This window comes from Tenrec ecaudatus, chromosome 1 (assembly GCF_050624435.1).
Source record: "Tenrec ecaudatus isolate mTenEca1 chromosome 1, mTenEca1.hap1, whole genome shotgun sequence".
NCBI lineage: Eukaryota > Metazoa > Chordata > Mammalia > Afrosoricida > Tenrecidae > Tenrec > Tenrec ecaudatus.
Window position 1 is genome coordinate 246,918,224 of NC_134530.1, and position 18,769 is coordinate 246,936,992.

Sequence of the window (18,769 nt, forward strand, 5' to 3'; positions counted from 1 at the left end):
TATAATGTATCAAGCACCAGTGACTTTATATGTATTATTTCTCACAGCCTCTCACAGGTTTAAGTATACTGTGGAAGTTAAATTTTGTGTTAACTTGGCTGGGTCAGGATTCTCTTAATTCCCCATGATGCTACTTAACACAACTTAATGAGTTTCCTAACAGGACCCACTATGAGTAGCCAATCCGTTGTAAGAAGATTAGAGTGGAATACAACACCCTTACCGAGTCACAACCCGACTGCAACTGAAAGTAAGTTTCCTTGGGGGTGTGACCTAATTCCTATGTAAGTTTGATGGCTTCCAGTTAGATCTGAACCCTGCACCTGCCTGGACTATTAGGACTTGAGCCCAGGGCCTGCTATACTGCCTAATGATCCTGGGAGACAACGGTGATCTGCCATCTGACCTGCTGACCTTAGATTCATCGGCCTGCTTCTACCACCCTGTGGTCTTTCTGCTTCCTGGTTCATGAACCTCCACAGTTACATGATTTAGGAGGAGCTTCCTTCCATCTTAACATGTGTCCCACAGACTTGAACCACGCTGGAATTCCTGGTTTCTGTAATTGTATGAGCTATTTTCTTGATATAATTTCTTTCTACTGGTTTTGTTTCTCTAGAGAACCCCGCTTAACATAAGACACCAAAGCAACACATAGATGTACCCGAGAGAGAAGAGAGAGAAATGCAGGAAATGAAGAAAAAATAACAGAAGTCAGAAGTATGGTTGAGAAAGAAATAGACCAATCTGACTAATAGGAGTCCCTGACAGAACAAGTAGTACTTCATATTAAATGTTGATACTAGTTCAGAACACTATTTAACAAATTCTAAAAACACTACTTAAAAAAATCTTCAATCCTAAGGAAAAGTTTCCTCTTATACTAAAATGGAACTAAACTCATTCATATTAGTAAAAATGAATAAAATGATTCTTTGTAAAATTCAAACTCTACTATCTGGTCAATCCAATACCATCCCCTATAGGATAGAGAAGAATTGCTCCTGTTGACTTTAAAGGCTATAAAAATCTACAGGTGAAGCATAAAAGCCTCATCTTTCTCCTGAACTCAATACATTAACCATGATGTCACATAATTTACAAACTCCCAAGAGAATCAAGACAAACCTAACTATCCGTACATTGGAAATGTTTTAAAAGCACAAGTGTTGGACAACTGCATATCTGTGCCTAATGTTGACCTCCAAATACAACACTTTCACAAACCTTTAAAACATGACTTGGAATAAGAATTACTGATATAGAATCCAAGCTTCCTTTTCATTTATTTTCAGCCACTTCTCATCCTATGTCTCATCAATCTATGGAATCCTTGGTTGTGAAACAGATAAAAGAATTCTGAAAATACCTAAGCCCATCAACCAATCTTAACTTCACAAAAAATGAGACGCTAGACATTGGTCTCCCGAAGCCAAGCACAGAAACTACACAGGATTATTTAAGGAAGTATTTTGCCAAAAGCTTTGAATCTACTCAAACCGTTAGAATAGTTAAACCTTTAGATATAATCCGGAGAATTCACAAGGCATTCAACATAAACAAAAACCCAAAAACACAACATGCTAAATCACTTACTGAAGATGCTAGTCAAATCCAGAATGAGGGAAATTCAATAAGATGATCAATATCTAAAATAGCATACCTTAAAAGGAAGTGGGAGAATATTAAATAATAAAAGGTTTAAGATGGGACAGTATACCTTCATGGTGAGGCTGCAGAACAGGACAGTCTTATCCACTGGTAGAGGAAATATAAACTAGTACAACTCTATGTAGAGGAATTTGGTGATTTCTAAGAAAGTTATCTATCTTTGATCAGACATTTTGATTTGGGATTTTAGCTCCTCTCCACCTCCTCACCCCCCAATACTCATAAAACACAAAACTACTTTTTAAAAAGCAGTTTATACTATCTTATTTCAGTAGAAAAAAGCTGGAAACAATCCAAACATGCAGTAGGGAACTAGTTGAATGAAACAAAAGTGCATCCCTATTGAAATAATCAAAGGATGGAGAAAAAATATTTTATACTACTTGCCTTATTAAGGAAAAGTGAAAAAGGGCGCAGACATGAACTCAATTCCCCCGAATATGACTTCTTTTGCAAACCTGACTTTGAATGACGTAAATATTTGACATAATAATTGAAAAGGCATCATACTTATTCAATCTGTATGCTCAGCAGATAATCAAAGAACCTGGAGTACATGAAGAGTAATGCAGCCGCAGGACTGGAGAAAGACTCACTCACAACCTGCAATGTGCAGACGACAACCTTGCTGAGGAAAAGCACAGAAGACTGAAAGAACTGACTAAAGGAAAGCAAAGATATCAGATCTCATTACGGATGACACATTAACAAAATCTACACAGGGCTAATAAATGTCAGGATAAATGAATAAAAGATTGAAGTTGTCAAGGATATAAATTTATTTGAATCTCCAATCAACATGCATGGAAGCAGCAGTCAAGAAAGCAAATGACATGTTGCATTTGGCAAATCTGCTTAAAAGACCTCTTTACAATATTAAAAATTACAGAAGTCACTTTGAACACTAAGGAGTACCTGAACGAAACCATGAGACGTTCAATCACCTCATATGGATGCTAAAACCGGACTATGACTAAGGAAGACCAAAGGGGAATTACGGTGTTGGGGAAGAATAATGAACACACGGTGATCTACCAGAAGAAGGAACAAGTACGTTGTGGAAGAAGTCTCAGTCGAATGCTCCTCAAAAGTGAAGGTGCTGAGACTTTGCCTCATGTACTTGGGACGTACTATCAGGAAGGAGCAGTCCCTAAAGAAGAATACTGTTCTTGGTAAAGTAGAAAATAAGGAAAGAAAGAAAGAAAGAAAAAAAGTCCTTCAACGAGATGGATTGAAATAGTGGATCCAACAATAGACTCAACCACAGCAATGGTTGGGAGGATGGTACAGGGGTTGGAACCCACTTAACCTAGTAACAACAAGAACAAATATGTAAAACAAGTACAGAAAATTTAAGTAAAAAAAAAAAAGCAAATTACAGAAAATTTAAGTTGACAAAACAATCTCTAAAAACTAAAGCAAACTAAGCCAAAAGTTTTAAAAATTAAATATACACTAACCTGTGGTTAAATGCCTGCTGCTAACTGAAAGGTTGCTAGTTCAAAGCCACCAGTCCCTCTGCAGGAGAAAGCTGCACCACACTGGTAATATAATCATACAGAGGTATACTCTAGAACACCGGCACTGGCCACTATACTCCCGAGAGGATTACCCGCTAAGAACAAAAATATCTATTTTTTTGTTTTGTTTGTTGTCAATAATTCTTAGTGATCATTTTTGTTTTGTTTTTCCTAAGAGTTTTGTATATGTAATATGAGATAAAACAAATAATAATTCATTTGATATCCTTGACAATCAGGATCTGAGGCATGCAACAAGGGAGATCTAAATGTAAGATTAATAAATTAAGTAAAAACCATGCAGTCCTTAATTTTAAAATGCTGTATAAATTCATATATTATATATATTTATTTTTTAGTCCCATGAACTGAGAAAGTACAGAAGTAATTACTAAGCTAGCAGTAATGAGCATGGTTAGGCAAAAGATTATGATCGCTAAATACCATTTGCTATTAAAAGTAATAAACATATGAATATCACCTGTAAGCCCTATGATCCCTAAAAAAAAAAACCACATGTAAAAAAATAAACACTTCATGAGGGAGGGGTAACAGGGAGGGAAGGGAAAATGCCAGGGGTTCAAGCGGAGAGCAAATGTTTTGAGAATGATGAGGGCAATGAATGTACAAATGTGCTTTACACAACTGATGTGTATATGGATTGTGATAAGAGCTGTATGAGCTCCCAATAAAATGATTTAAAAAAAAAAACCAGAAATAATGTGAATGTTGAAATATTTTAAAGTATGTTACTAATGTCAGTGCACATCCTGTGTAGAAACTGTTAAATAGGAACTGTGGTAGTTACATAATTTCAGGTCAACTTGATTAATAGAGTGTAGGGGTTGAGGCTAGCCTGTTAATCAGGTCACAGCCAGATACCTCCTGGTGGACGTGGCCTACTCATAAGGAGGATCCTGGGAACTTCCCCCTCTTCTGCTTGCCTTTCCTGCTAGTGAGCCAGTCAGAGACCTGCCAGAGCCCTGGAGATGAAACCACCACCATTGCCTCCATGGGATTTTGCACCCACTAGCCTGTGATCTTCCTGCATAATTGCAGGTGGCTTTGTGAGTCAGAAGAGGACTTCAGGACTAATATGGGCTTATGGACTTGAGTTGGATTGGGCTGGGATATTTTTCTAATATATAATTACTTCTTGATATAATATTCTCTCTTACACATATATGAGTGTCACTGGATTTGTTTCTCTAGTAAACCGGCTTAAAACAGGAACTTAAACTGCTGTGTTAATTTTCACAGAGAACATAATAAGTTACTGCTTTTTTGAAAAAGGAACAGAATTAATTTATTCCATATCTGTTACAGGAAATGAAGGTCAGCATGGGCTATCTTGTGATGTTAAATAGAAACAAACTTTCAAAGGGTATCAAAATTTAATTAAAAAGACTCATCAATAATCAATTTGAAGATATCCTACTGGTAAAAAATGGGACAAATTAAACATCAATAAGAATTATAAAATGAAAAAAAATTATAAAATGAGGGAGACGTTGGACAGTGTAAGATATGACAAAACAATAATAATTTATTAATTATCAAGGGTTCATGAGGGAGGGGATAGTGGGGAGGGAAGGGAAGAAAAATGAGGAACTGATACCAAGGGCTCAAGGAGAAAACAAATGTTTTAAGAATGATGATGGCAACAAATGTACAAATGTCCTTGACACAATGGATGTATGCAAGGATTGTGATAAGAGTTGTACGAGCCCCCAGTAAGATGAAACACAAAACTTTCCTCTAGTTCCTAAGTGCTTCCTCCTCCCCCACTGTCATAATCCCCATTCTACCTTACAAATCTGGCTAGACCAGAAGATATACACCGGTACAGATAGGAATTGGAAACACAGGGAATCCAGGACAGATAATCTCTTCAGGACCAGTGGTGAGAGTAGCGTTACTGGGAGGGTGGTGGGAGGGTGGGTTAGAAAGGGGAAACCGATTACAAGGATCTACATGTGACCCCCTCCCTGGGGGATGGACAAAAGAAAATTGGGTGAAGGGAGACATTGGACAGGGCAAGATATGACAAAATAATAATTTATAAATCATCAAGGGCCCATAAGGGATGGGGAAGCAGGGAGGGAGAGGAAAAAATGAGCTGATGCCAGGGGCTTAGGTGCAGAGCAAATGTTTTGAGAATGATGAGGGTAATGAATGTACAAATGTGCTTTACACAACTGATGTATGCATGGATTGTGATAAGAGTTGTATGAGCCCCTGATAAAATGATAAAAAAATTAAAAGAATTATAAAATGAATTGTTGTTAGATGCAATAAAGTCAGGTCTGACTTTTAGTGGCCCTATGTACAACATGAAGCACTGCTCAGTCCTGTGCCACCCTCAAAATTGTTATGTGAGCCCACCTTTGCAGCCACTGTGCCAATCCAACTCATCGAGGGTCTTCTTTTTCACTGCTCCTCCACTACACCAAGCATGATGTCCCCGCTTCAGGAACTGGTCTCCCTGACAACATGAGATGACATCTACCCATCCTTGCCTATAAGGAGCACTCTGATCATACTTATTTCAAGATGGATTTATTTATCTTTTTGTAGTCCATGATATTTTCAGTATTCTTCCACAGCAGCATCATTCAAAAGCATCAACTCTCCTTCAATTTTCCTTATTCAATGTCCAACTGAGGTAGTTAGCTTATTTATTATGCCAAGCTGCCCGATAAACACATGTGGGCCCCTACCCCAGAAGAATTTGTTTCAAAGGATGACACTGAATCTGCAGCTCCGGGAGATGGACATATCTGATCAGAGCACACGGGAGCAGATAAAGGTGAAGGAGGAGAGAGTGGAGCACAGCCTGGCCCACCAGGCCGTGAGGATGATGTTCCTGATTAGAGCAGTCAGTCCACAGAGAGGACCATATGGCTGGCCCCTCTATGAGACATGATGCCCCTCACTGACCCATGGCCCTGCAGGGGATAGCACCGGAGACACAGTGTGGGAATTGCACCTGACCCGATCCCACCACACCGAGGCAAAGCACTGGGGGAGTGCAGCGGAACAGCAACGGAATGGAGCGGCAAGGTCCCCAGGGAATGCTGAAAGTGGATTTTGGGGTCAGGGCGTGGTGCCCCAACAGACTGGACTGGAAAACACTCCTAAAGGCCAACAAACTATCCTTGAACTAACTGCAAGCTTTTCTTTCTTGATGTGTTTTGTTTTGTTCTTTGTCAGTGGTTTGTTGTTGTTGTTGTTGTATACTGTTGCTTTGTTTTCCTCTGTCTTGTTTTAGTGCATGTTATTATGTCCACAGGTCTGTCTAAATAAAATAGACTGGATGAACTATCTGGAGGAAAAAAAACGGGACCGACAGTTCCGGGGGAACATGGGATAGGGGGAGTTGGGGGGTAAGGAAGTGGTGTTTAACAAACCCAGGGACAAGGCAACAAGGGATCCAAATTGGTAGTGAGGTGGGAGTGGCAGGCCTGGTAGGGAATGATCAAGGTAACGTAATGAAGAGGTACAGCTGTAACCCAGGTGGGGACGAAACATAATAGTGGGACAGGAGGAAAGTCAAGGGAAATAGAGGAAAGAACTAGGAGGCAACGGGCATTTATAGAGGTCTAGACAAAGGCATGTACATATACAAATATATATATATGAGGATGGGGAAATAGATTTATGTGCCTATATTTATAGGTTTAGTATTAAGGTGGAGGAAGGACCTTGGGCCTCTAATCAAGTACTCCCTCAATGCACAAATACTTTCTTCTATTAAATTGGCATTCTATGACGCTCACCGTCCTGACACAATCGCGGAAGCCAAAGCGCGTGAACAAGCAAAAGTGGCGAAGAAAGCTGATGGTGCCCGACTATAAAAAGAGATAATGTCTGGGCTCTTAAAGGCTTGAAAGTAAACAAGCGGTCATCTAGCTCAGAAGCAACAAAGCCCACATGGAAGTAGCACACCAGCCTGTGCGATCATGAGGTGTCGAAGGGATCAGGTATAAGGCATCATCAGAAAAAAAAAATCGTACCATAGTGAATGAAGGGGGAAGTGCAGAGTGGAAACCCAAAGCCCATTTGTTGGCCACTGGGGATCGAGGGGTCTAGGGAAGGAGATAAGTCAGTCAGGGTGCAATGTAGCACCGATGAAGAATAGAGCTTTCCTCCAGTTCCTAAATGCTTCCCCCCCCCCCCAACTACCATGATCCAAATTCTACCTTGCAAGTTGGATAGAGCAGAGGATGTACACTGGTACAGATAGGAGCTGGAGGCACAGGGAATCCAGGGCGGATGATCCCTTCAGGACCAGGCGTGTGAGGGGCGATACTGGGAGAGTAGAGGGTGAGTGGGTTGGAAAGGGGGAACCGATTACAAGGATCCACATGTGACCTCTTCCCTGGGGGACGGACAACAGAAAAGGGGGTGAAGGGAGACACCGGACAGGGCAAGATATGACAAAATGACGAGTTGTAAATTATCAAGGGCTCAGGAGGGAGGTGGGAGCGGGGAGGGAGGGGGAAAAAAAGGACTTGATGCAAAGGGCTTAAGAGGAGAGCAAATGCTTTGAAAACTATTAGGGCAAAGAATGTACAGATGTGCTTTATACAATTGATGTATGTGTGGAATGTGATAAGAGTTGTATGAGTCCCTAATAAAATGTTTAAAAAAAAACGCATGTGGGGTTAATTGAAGGCAGAGAGATAAATGGCTTGGTGAGCCTTGCCTTTCGAGTTCTCAGGTCTCTTTTGTTTTCTGATGGTTGGAACAAGGTGCAGCTGCCTTAGTTAGTTCCTGCTTCAGCTGGCAAGGCTCACTTCCTGCAAGACATCCCCGAGAAGAAGCCTCATGGACCTACCCCGATTCAGCCCTGGGTGCTGGAGCAGCCGTGTGGAGACCCCTGCCAGCGCTGAGATGCTCACACGTTCACTAATTCAGCTTTCCTCCTGCAGTCGGCATCATAGTGTGTGTTTTGTGAGATGGAGGAGGACTTTGTGGATTGGCGTTGGACATATGGGTTAATATTGGACTTGTGGGCTTGGGCAGCACTGGGTTGGGATGCTTTCTTTATTTGCACTTAACCTTTATATAAAACTCTCTCTTATACATAAATGCCTGTGGATTTGTTTCTCTAAAGTACCCAGACTAACACACCAACTTTCATATGCATATGAAGCAACTGAAATACCATGGCTTGAGGCAGGTACAACTTAGGCCTCAAAGTAATATCTGTGCTTTTCAATCCTCTAAAGAGGTCTCATGCAGATTTACCTAATGCAATATATTTTTTTGATCTCTTGACTGTTGCTTCCATGAGCACTGAGTGTGGTGAATTCAAGGACCAGAAATCCTTGACAACTTCAACCTTTTCTCCATTTATCATGTTACCTATTGGTCCAATTGTGAAGATTTTGGATTTCTTTACATTGAGCTGCGTAGTAGCTACATAATCTCCTGTCCATTTAAGTCTTAAGAGTGAAGGGTTAGAGTTTAGCTTGATGACCTCATTTGGAGGTGCTAAGGAGATAAATATAGCTTGTAAGAGGGACACAAGCTCAGTCTTTGGGAGACATTCTTGTTGACAAGTCACGTGGAGACAGGTTGATGGCAGCCATAGCCTTGGAGCTGGATAAGCCACATGGAGACCCCTGCCAGCACTGAGATGCTTACACTGTCACTGGATCCACCCACTGGCCTGTGATCGTCCTGCATTAGGAATCATTGTATGTTTCATGAGTCTGAAGAGGACTTTATAGATTGGTATCAGACATATGGGCTAATATCGGACTTATGGACTTGAACTTGACTAGGCATGGATGCTTTCTCAATATTCAATTGCTTTTGTATATAAAGCTTTTTCTTATACACATATGAATTTGTTTCTCTAGTCTATCCAGACTAATACAAGTTGCAATCCATCCTGAAGGCTGAAACCGTTGACTTTCATCAGCAAGAGCTCCAAGTCCTCCTCCCTTTCAGCAAGCAAGGTTGTGTCAGCTGCATATCACAAGTTGTTAATAAACTCCCCCTGTAATCTTGATACAGCATTGTTCATATAATTGAGCTTCTTTGATTATATGCTCAGCACGCAGGTTGAATAAGCATAAGAGGACGAGAAAAGTCCTGATGCACGCCTTTACCTTTAGACCATGCAGTATTCCCTATTCTGTTGGCATAACTGCCTCTTGGCCCACGGAGAAGTTCCAAATGAGCACAAAGTGCTCTGGAATTCCCTTTCTTCTCAAGGAAAACCTTAGTTTGTTGTTATCCACACAATCCAAAGCCTTGGCATAGTCAATAAAACACAAGTAAACATTGTTCTGGTATTCTGTTTTCAACCAAGATCCACCTGACATCAGCAATGATAGCCCTAGTTCCATGTCCTCTTCTGACTCCGACCTGAATTCTGAAACTCTGGCAGCTCCCTGTCAATGTACTGCAGCAAGTGTTGTAGGGTGATATTCAGAAAATTTTTACTTGCATGTGGTATCAATAATATTCTTCTAAAATCTCTGCATCCTACTAGATCTCCTTTTTTGGTAATGAGTACAAATATGACTCTCTTCCAGTCAGTAGCTGACTTCTAAATTTCCATGCATACACAAGTGAGTGCTTCCATACTTCATCAACTTGTTGCAACATTTCAGCTGGTATTCCACCAATTCCTGGAGGCTTGTTCATGGCTAATGCGTTCACTGCAGCTTGGACTTCTTCCTTCAGTTCATGATCATGTGCTACCTCTTAATAAGGTCCAATGTCGACTAAGTTTTTTGGTGCAGTGTCTCTGGGTATTCTTTGCATTTTCTTATGACGCTTCCTGCATCCTTCAATATTTTTCTCATAGAATCTTGCAATATTGCAACTAAAGGCTTGCATTTTTTCTTGAATTCTAACTCTAGGGCTGAGTCCATTGCATTAAAATATTTAACTTTGTCTTTTTGAGCTGCCCTTTGAAATTTTCTGTCCAGCTTTTTGAATTCATCATTTCTTCTATTTCCCTTTGCTACTCTACCATTAAGAGCAAGTTTCAGAGTCTCCTCTTACATCTACTTTGATCGTTTGTTCCTTTCATGTCTTTTTAATGACCTTTTGCTTTCTTTAAGACTGATGTTCTTGATGTCATCCTGCAGCTCATCATCAGGTTTTTGACATTAGTGTTTAAAGCATCAAGTCTGTTCTTGAGATTTCCTCGAAATGTGGATGGCATATCCTCAAGGTATTATTTTTGTTCTCATGGCCTTGTTTTCATTTTCTTCAGCTTAAACCTGAATACATATGAGAATTTGACAGTCTGGTCCACAGTCGCCCAATGGCCCGGATTAGACTGCTGACATTGAGCTTCTCCATCGTCTCTTCTCACAGATGCAGTCAATTTGATTTCTGTGAGTCCATCTGGAGAAGTTCATGTGTACAGATGCCTTTTCTGTGTTGTTGGAAAAGGTGTTTGTGATGAAGAAGTTGTTGGTCTTGCAACATTCTATCATGGCATCTCTAGCTTCAATTCTGTCACCAAGACCCTACTTTCCAAATACTGTCCATTCCTTTTTCCAATTTTTGCAACCCAATCACCAGTGTGTCTTGATTATATGCATGATCAATTTCAGACTGAATAAGTTGGTAGGTTTCTTCAATTTCTGCATCATTAAGTTTAGTGGTTGGTGGATATATCTGAATAATAGTTGTACTGATCGGATTTCCCTGTATGCTGATAAACACAGATAACATTATACGTCCTTTTTGATGATATTCATCAGCAACACCATTTGAGATATATTCATCATATTCAACACCATTTGAGATAGCTTGTGAAGTCTGACTATAAGATTATTAGATATATTATGTATTTTTTTCTGTATACAATGGTATTGTATATATGTTAAACAAAAGCTGGTATTTGTTAGAAATGGAAGTATTGTTGGAGATGAAGTACTATAATGTCTGGGGTTGCTTTAAGACATGGGGGCGTGGTGGGCAGTAAGGGATATGAAAAGCCTTCGATCTTTGAATCAGTGTATTTTTCTCCAGGTAAGATGGCAAGCAAGTAGAGCACATGGTAGGGATGCCGAAGAGAACAATGCAAAGGGGCTGCCAAGAGGAATATCCTATACTTCCAAACCACAGTATTTTCAGCATAAAGATAAGTAAACATACATTTACTAAAATTAAAAAGCAACAAAGTCTACTGATTAGAACCCGTGGACCATCTCCCTGTGGCATTTGGCTGGGAGAGGATCCAGATTCCAGGATCTGCAGGAAAGGAGAAGTGGCAGAACTGCAGGAAGGTAATCCTAAGGCATCAGCACAGGGCAGATAAAAGTACAGGTAACTTTGGCTCACCACCAAAGCCAGAAGAGCCCTACTGGATAACCCATAGCTCCGCTCACCAATTGGGGGAACTACACAGCCTATCAGGCCCCAATTGGCCAAGCTAATCCTTTTCCCTGAGGTCTGGCTCAGCACAACTCCCCCACCCTCATGCCAAGATGCCCACAAAAGCCTGAGACCTTAAAAATCAAGACCACTCTGGGGCTTTCTTTTTTTAACAGTTAAACTTCTCTGGAACGCAGCAATCACACAACTGGTTCACGAACACAGTATTAGAATAATAAAACAAGGAGAACCTGCGACAGGGCGTACAAGCTCCCTAGCAAAGTTTAAAGCAGCTGTTCTCATCCTGAGATGTGGGTAGCCTAAGATCATTGGAAAATGTGTATTTCCCTGGTCTTAGGAACCAAGACACTGCTCCTCTACCGTCTTCAGGCGGGTCCGCCGACATGCAGATATGCCCACATATGAGTACCCAGTGTGAAGACTGTTACCCATGTTACACCATGCTTCAAGACAAAATTTCATTTAAATGTCATTAGAAATGAATATTTCACAATATACAATTACATATTGTTTTTGTGGTTAATCACAATGCTTTAATTATGTTTAATTTGTAACAATGAAACTACAGCCTGCATATCAGATATTTAAATGATGATTCATAACAGTAGCAAAATTCGTTATGAAGTAACGAAAATAATTTTATGGTTGGAGTCACCACAACAAGAGAAAATGCATTAAAGGGTTGTGGCATTAGGAAGGTTGAAAACCACTGGCTTAGAGTCCAAATAAACAGACATTAAGAGCTCTCTGGCATTTTGTTTATTTAAAATATAATTTTCACAAAATAATAATTTATAAATTATCAAGGGTCTATAAGGGACGGAGGGCATGGAGGGAGGGGAAAATGATGAGGGCAATGAATGTACAAATGTGTTTTACACAATTGATATATGTATGGATTGTGATAAGAGTTGTATGAGCCCGTAGTAAAATGATTTTAAAAAAAGAAAAAGAAAATGAGGAGCTGATGTCAGGGGCTTAGGTGGAGAGCAAATGTTTTGAGAATGATGAGGGCAATGAATGTACACAAATGTGCTTTACACAACTGATGTATGTATGGATTGTGATAAGAGTTGTATGAGCCACAAATAAAATAATTTTAAAATAAATAAATAATAAAGTGTTTTATTGGGGGCTCTTACAGCTCTTATACCAAGCCATACATCAATTGTATCAAGCATATTTATACATATGTTCTCTGGCGTTTTATTCCAGTATTATTTTGATATTTTTTAGTGTTTCCCGTGGGTTTCCCAGTGTCTGAAGCACAGGAGTGGATGCATAGAGAGTAATTGATACAATGGTTCATAGGGGAAGTACAGGTGGGGAGTGGGAGTTAGGGAGGGTGAGGGACTTCAGGAATAAAGAATGTGTGTGGGTGAAGCACTAGAACTGATGGTGTTTACACTACACATTTTAAGAATGATACAACCATGGGGGGGTAGTTCTTAAATTGATTGTGGCAATAATTGTACATTTTTTAATACAACTGAATAATTGAACTATTTAATTGTATGATATGTGGATCAGGTGCAAATAAAAATGTAAAAAATAAAAGTCAGTCTCAGAAACACAAGAGGCCACTCTGAGTCAGCACTGAATTTGCGGTTGAGGGGGTGGAGGGTGTTGGTTTATTTTTCCAAGAAATTTTTGAAGTCCCCTTGTACATGAAGTAAGTTGTCAGTAAGTTGCTAAGTGATGAATGTGGGTGTTAAGTACATGGTTGCTCATTATTATCGTGGAAATGTTAAAGCATGCCCGCAAATGCCTGCCACTCCTCCCATTGGTTGGGTCAAATAAAGCAATGTAGTTTCAGTCTGGCTCTCTGGGGTCTCCGTGCTGGAGCCCTTGTTAGAAGTCCTATGAGGAAGTCAGCCAGGTGAAGAAGGCCAAACTAGCCCAGACAGGTGCTAAACGAAATGGGCCCGAAAAGAAGTGCATGAAAGCGCAGACATAGTGGGAACAAAGGAGACAGGACAGGAAGTATGACTGGGCAAAGCGTGGATGGACAAGTAGTTGGATGAGTAGAAAGGTGAAGGTAAGTGGATAGGTAATAGATAAATAGGCATTTGTGGATACCCACAGCTGTTCTCAAACAACAGAAAAGGAAAAATTACAAACTCACTGCCATCAATTCGACTGCAAATCATAGCCACTCTATAGAACGGCCCTGTTTGTTTGTAAACCCTCATTTCCATGCTTAATCCAGTAAACTACCAGGCCTCTGGCCACATAACGTCGCACCAGAACCAGCTTGGCTGAGGCCTTTCTGAATTCCGGGAATTGTGAGAGACAATAACGTTTCTGTTGTTATCAGCTGCTAACTTTTATGTTGTTTGTAGCAAAAAACACTAGACCAATCCTTAACCTCTCTCCGTCTAAGAGAAAACTTGATGGCTGGCAGTTAAGTGCTCCGTTTCCAGCACGCCAGCAGGCCCCGGAGGGCGAGAGGCAGGAGGCTTTCACAGATGTTTCTAGCTGCGGAAATGCCACGGGACAGGCAGGTCCACGCTATTCAGAGTGAGGCCGAATGGAATTGATGACGGGATTTACTTGGTCTTGCTCCTTTTCTGCAGGTGGGGAGCCCTGGCGGTACAGTGGTTGAGAGTTGGGCTGTAATCCGCATGGTCCGCAGTTAGAAACCACGAGCTGGTCCTCGGGAGACTGACTGGACGTTCTACTCTTGGAAACAGTGACAGTCTCGCACACCATGACTCGACGACAGTGAGGGTTTTTTTCTGGTTTTATGTGTGTTGGAAAAACTCCATAATAAAATGCTTTCAACCTTCAGAAAAATACCAAGAATAGGTAGCTTCTGGAGCATTTCACTTTCTAGACATTGTGCCAAGTACATTAATTTAATCTTTTTTCCATTAATTTAATCTTTACAAGGAGTCTTTAGATATTATTATCATTACTGTATTGCAGATAAATAAGCAAAGGCTTGAGCATGGTAAATACAAGGTACAGGGATAATACATGGGTCCTGAGCGAGCTAGGAGTCCCATACCATTTCCTTCACTGACTCAACATTCTGTCATCTCTGCCCCACGCCACCCATCCCTGGGCTCTTCTGAAACACTTAAGCTTCATTACCTACTCTCAATGCCACACCCTGGGCTTTATCATCTCCAGTATCAGTCCCACCTCTGAAAGCACTATCTCACAGCTCACTTTCAGACAGGACTTCCTATGTTCTAGCTTAGATGTACTTACTTCTGCACCAGTTCTTTTACCTCAACAAGCCTTCAGCTCACGACCTTTATCAAACTATTTATGTTCTGAGTCAGACCATGGTCCACGGTTTTTCAATTACTAAAATTCCAACTCTGCTTGTCTGCATTCAAACTTTTTGGCATTCACTGGTGAAAAAAACATATGTATCTATATCACTGGTCACTTGTTTCTGGATTACCACATACCATGAATATCATTGAGGAGAATGGGAATTATGTAACATTTCATTGTGCTCATGTGGAAATTGAACAGAACAAAGGAAGGTGTCATGCTGGTATCCTCTCATTATACGAACTCAACCTGTTTGTTAAACAAATAATCTGACAAGCTGGACTATATGAAGATCCTGGCCAGGATCAGAGGAAGTCTAATTAACAAGCTGTGATATGCAGATGACACAACATCTCTTACGGAAAATGAGGAACATTAAATGCCCTTGCTCTTTTATTACCTCTCCCCCAAACCAAGGCAGAACACAAAGGGAGTGCAACAAAGCAGCAAGGGGAGCAAAGTAACAAAGTCCCCAAGGAATTCTGAAAATAGACTTTGGACTGGAGGAGTAGGAGTGGGGGTGAGCAGGGCTTGGCACTGTATCAGACCTCATCGGAAAACATTCATAAGGGGCAGGAGACAAACCTGGAACTATTCAGAGGCTATTGTTTATTTCTTTACTTTCATGTATATCTATATAAGATAGGCAGGATAAATGATCCAGAGGAGAAAACAACGGGACCGATGGTTCTGGGGGATAAGGGAGAGAAGGAAGTGGGGGAAAGGTAGGGAGGAGCCAACAAACCCAGGGACAAGCTCTAAAATCAATGGCAAGGATGGCGTAGATTGCCTGGTGGGGGTTGATCAAGTGCAATGGGGGCAGACTAGCAAAAGAAACTCCATTTTTGGTAGCTGTTAAGTGACTGTCCCGTTCTTCCCTCCCAACTCAGAAAGTTGACAGCTAGTTGACCTGCCAGTTCTCTCTCCCCATATGGGAAAGTCTCTGCTGGTGATTAATTTTAGAATGCACTCCTATGTTCCCAGGTTCTGGACATTACAATTAATTTCAGCTAGTCTTTGTTTGGGCCGGGTCTGCACCAAGGCAGCCCCTTGCACCAGCTTCTCCAGAAGAGAAATGACCTGGCTGGATTTCAAAGCACCTGCCTTCAGCATTTCACAGAGCTTACCTCCCCAGACAGAACACAGACCCCTCTCCCTAACATTGTTTCCTAGGAACAACATGATTTACTAACAGGATGTCGCCTGGCCCGAGACTTGCAACCGCAGCACAAAGAAACCTCCCTTCCTCTTACCGACCCATATGCCTTTAAGCTCATACCCTATATATGTCCCACTGCCCCAGTACCAGGTGCAACTTCCCTGACCTAACTCACTGGGTTGTGGAACCTGCCCGGGGGCTGAAAATGCCCCCGTCCCTTTCCCTGTTCTCCCTTCCCTCCTGGGAGTTCTTTCCCTGCGGCAGTAAAATCTTTCTCAACTTCACATTCCTGGCTAAATTCTATCTCTGTTCTGTGCCTTCATCTCCAGCCTTTCAGTCTTCACTATATCTGTTGTTTGGATTATTTTTCAATAGTGTTCCCTTTGGTATTATAATCTGAAAGGTATAGTTAATCTTGTTATGGCAACCAGGATGTTATAGTCAATTTTGGTATTGTTTCCTTTATGATAAGGAATATACCTTGTAAGCATGCTTACTCTTCTTAAAGTTAGAATTAATCCATTAATTCTGCTTCTATTCACACTTGCATGAACCCTAGACGAGTGATAAAAGAGTTTTTCAGCCTTAAAGATGGACTGAGAAGTTCACTCAGGGTTGCTATAAAGGGAAACATCTTTAGTTTCTCAGTAGCCCAGCTTGCTGAATAAAGATTCTTCTAAATTTCAAGACATTATAGTGGCTGTCATTTATTTGAACCCACAATAATGTAGCCGAGAGGAAGTACAGAGAACTAAATGAAGGCCCAACATGATAGTGGGACAGGAAGAAAAGTAAAATGAAATAGAGGAAAGAACTAGGAGGCAAAAGACATGTATAGAAGTATAAACATAGGCATGTACATTTATAAATGCATTAATATATAATGATAGGGATATAGGTCTAGGTACATATATTTATAGGTTAAGTATTAAGGTAGCCAACAGGCACTGGATTCTCCCTCAACGCAAGAACACTTTGTTCTAATAACCTGGCATTCTGTGATGCTCACCTTCCCAACACTGTCGCTGAAGACAACATGGGGTGCATAAGCTAATGTTGGAAAGAAAGTTGATGGTGCCCTGCTATTACTTGAGCACCTAGGGTCTTAAAGGGGTCTTAAACAAGCAGCCATCTATCAGGGAAGCAACAAAGCCCACATGGAAGAAGCACACCAACCTGTGTGATCACAAAGTCTATAGGATCAGGTATCAGAAGACCCAAAACAAACAACCATTTCAATGCAAACGAAGGGAGTCTGAATGGCTACCCAAAGCCCATCTGTAGACAATTGAGTATCACCTCACAGAAGGGTCACAAGGAAGGAACAAGCCAGCCAGGTGCAGTATAGCACCAACATGAAACACAATATTCCTCTCTGCAATGCTTCCTCCCCCACCACTATCATGACCCCAGTTCTCTAACAAATCTGGCTAGATGAGAGCTTGTATATTAGTACAGGTAAGAGCTCTCATGACACGGAATCCAGGAGAGATAAAACCCTCCGGATCAATAATGAGAGTAGCAATACCACGAGGGTGGGGGAAGATGGGAGGAGAAGAGAGAGAAAGGGGGAACCAATTGTAGTGACCAACAAATAACTCCTCCCACCCCTGGCGAACATCAGAATCACGGGTGGAGTCAGCAGACAGTGTAAAACATGAAAATAAAAATAATTAATAAATTATCAAGGGTTCATGAGGATGGAAGAGAGAGGGAAAAGGGGCCTGATACCAAGGGCTCAAGTAGAAAGAAAATGTTTTGGAAATGATGGCAAAATATGAACAAATGTGCTTGCAACAATTATTTATGGTTTGTTATAAGAGCTGTAAGAGTTCCTAACAAAATGATTTATTAAAATACTTAGAAGAAAAATAAAAGCATGTGCTGGTAGAGATCAAGGATTACAGCCTTTAATACGGATTACAACTCCATGTAAAGCAAAACAAACATTCCTTACTACTGAACAAGTGACCAACATCATGATAAATGGAAAAAAGATTGCAGTTGTTAAGGATGTACTTCTGCTTGGATCTAAATCCAATGCAGGCAGAAGCAGCAATCAAACAATGCACTGCATTGGCCAAATCTTCTGCACAAGACCTCGTTAACGTGTTGAAGAGCAAGGATGTCACTTTGAGGGCTAAGGTGTGCCGGACACAAACTATGGTTAATTTCAATCGCCCTATACGCATACGAAAGTTGAATTAAGAACATGTAAGACCACAAAAGAACTGAAGCATTACAATTACAATGTTGAAGAGGAATATTTAAAATACCATGGGCTCCTAGAAGAGCAAACAATCTGCCTTGAAAGTAGTCCGACCAGAATGCTCTTTCAAAAGGTAAGGAGAATTCCTATCACATGCTCTAGATACGTTATCAGGAGAGGCCAGAACCTGGGAAAGGAAGTCTGTGCCTGGTAGAGCAGAAGGTCAGCAAAATCAGAGGAGCCTCAACAAGATGGCTGTGACCACGGGCTGAAAGTTGACAGCAAGCGTGAGGCTGGCACAGGGCTTGTCAACAAGCTGTGTAGGTAAAATGAAGGAGATGAAACCGGGTTAAAAGGCTGGAGGTAAACTGGAAGTGGAGGAATGAAAGTAGCAGACTCTCGTTTTTTAAAGGAAGTCGACCGTAAAGGCGAGGCACGGAGGTAGTTACATGAAGATGGACGGTGGGTAGGGTTTCATTCTATTGTTCACAGGGTCAGTATGAATTGGAACTGACTCACGGTCACGTAACCACCACAGTCTCAAACTTA

At 41.0% G+C, this 18,769-nt stretch overlaps 1 protein-coding gene across 2 annotated transcripts in view; it reads right to left on the reverse strand.

The window, feature by feature from the left end:
- Window positions 1-18,769, reverse strand: part of NVL (nuclear VCP like) — a 157,360-nt gene that overhangs the window by 79,866 nt on the left and 58,725 nt on the right. The gene's annotated exons all lie outside the window — the stretch shown is intronic.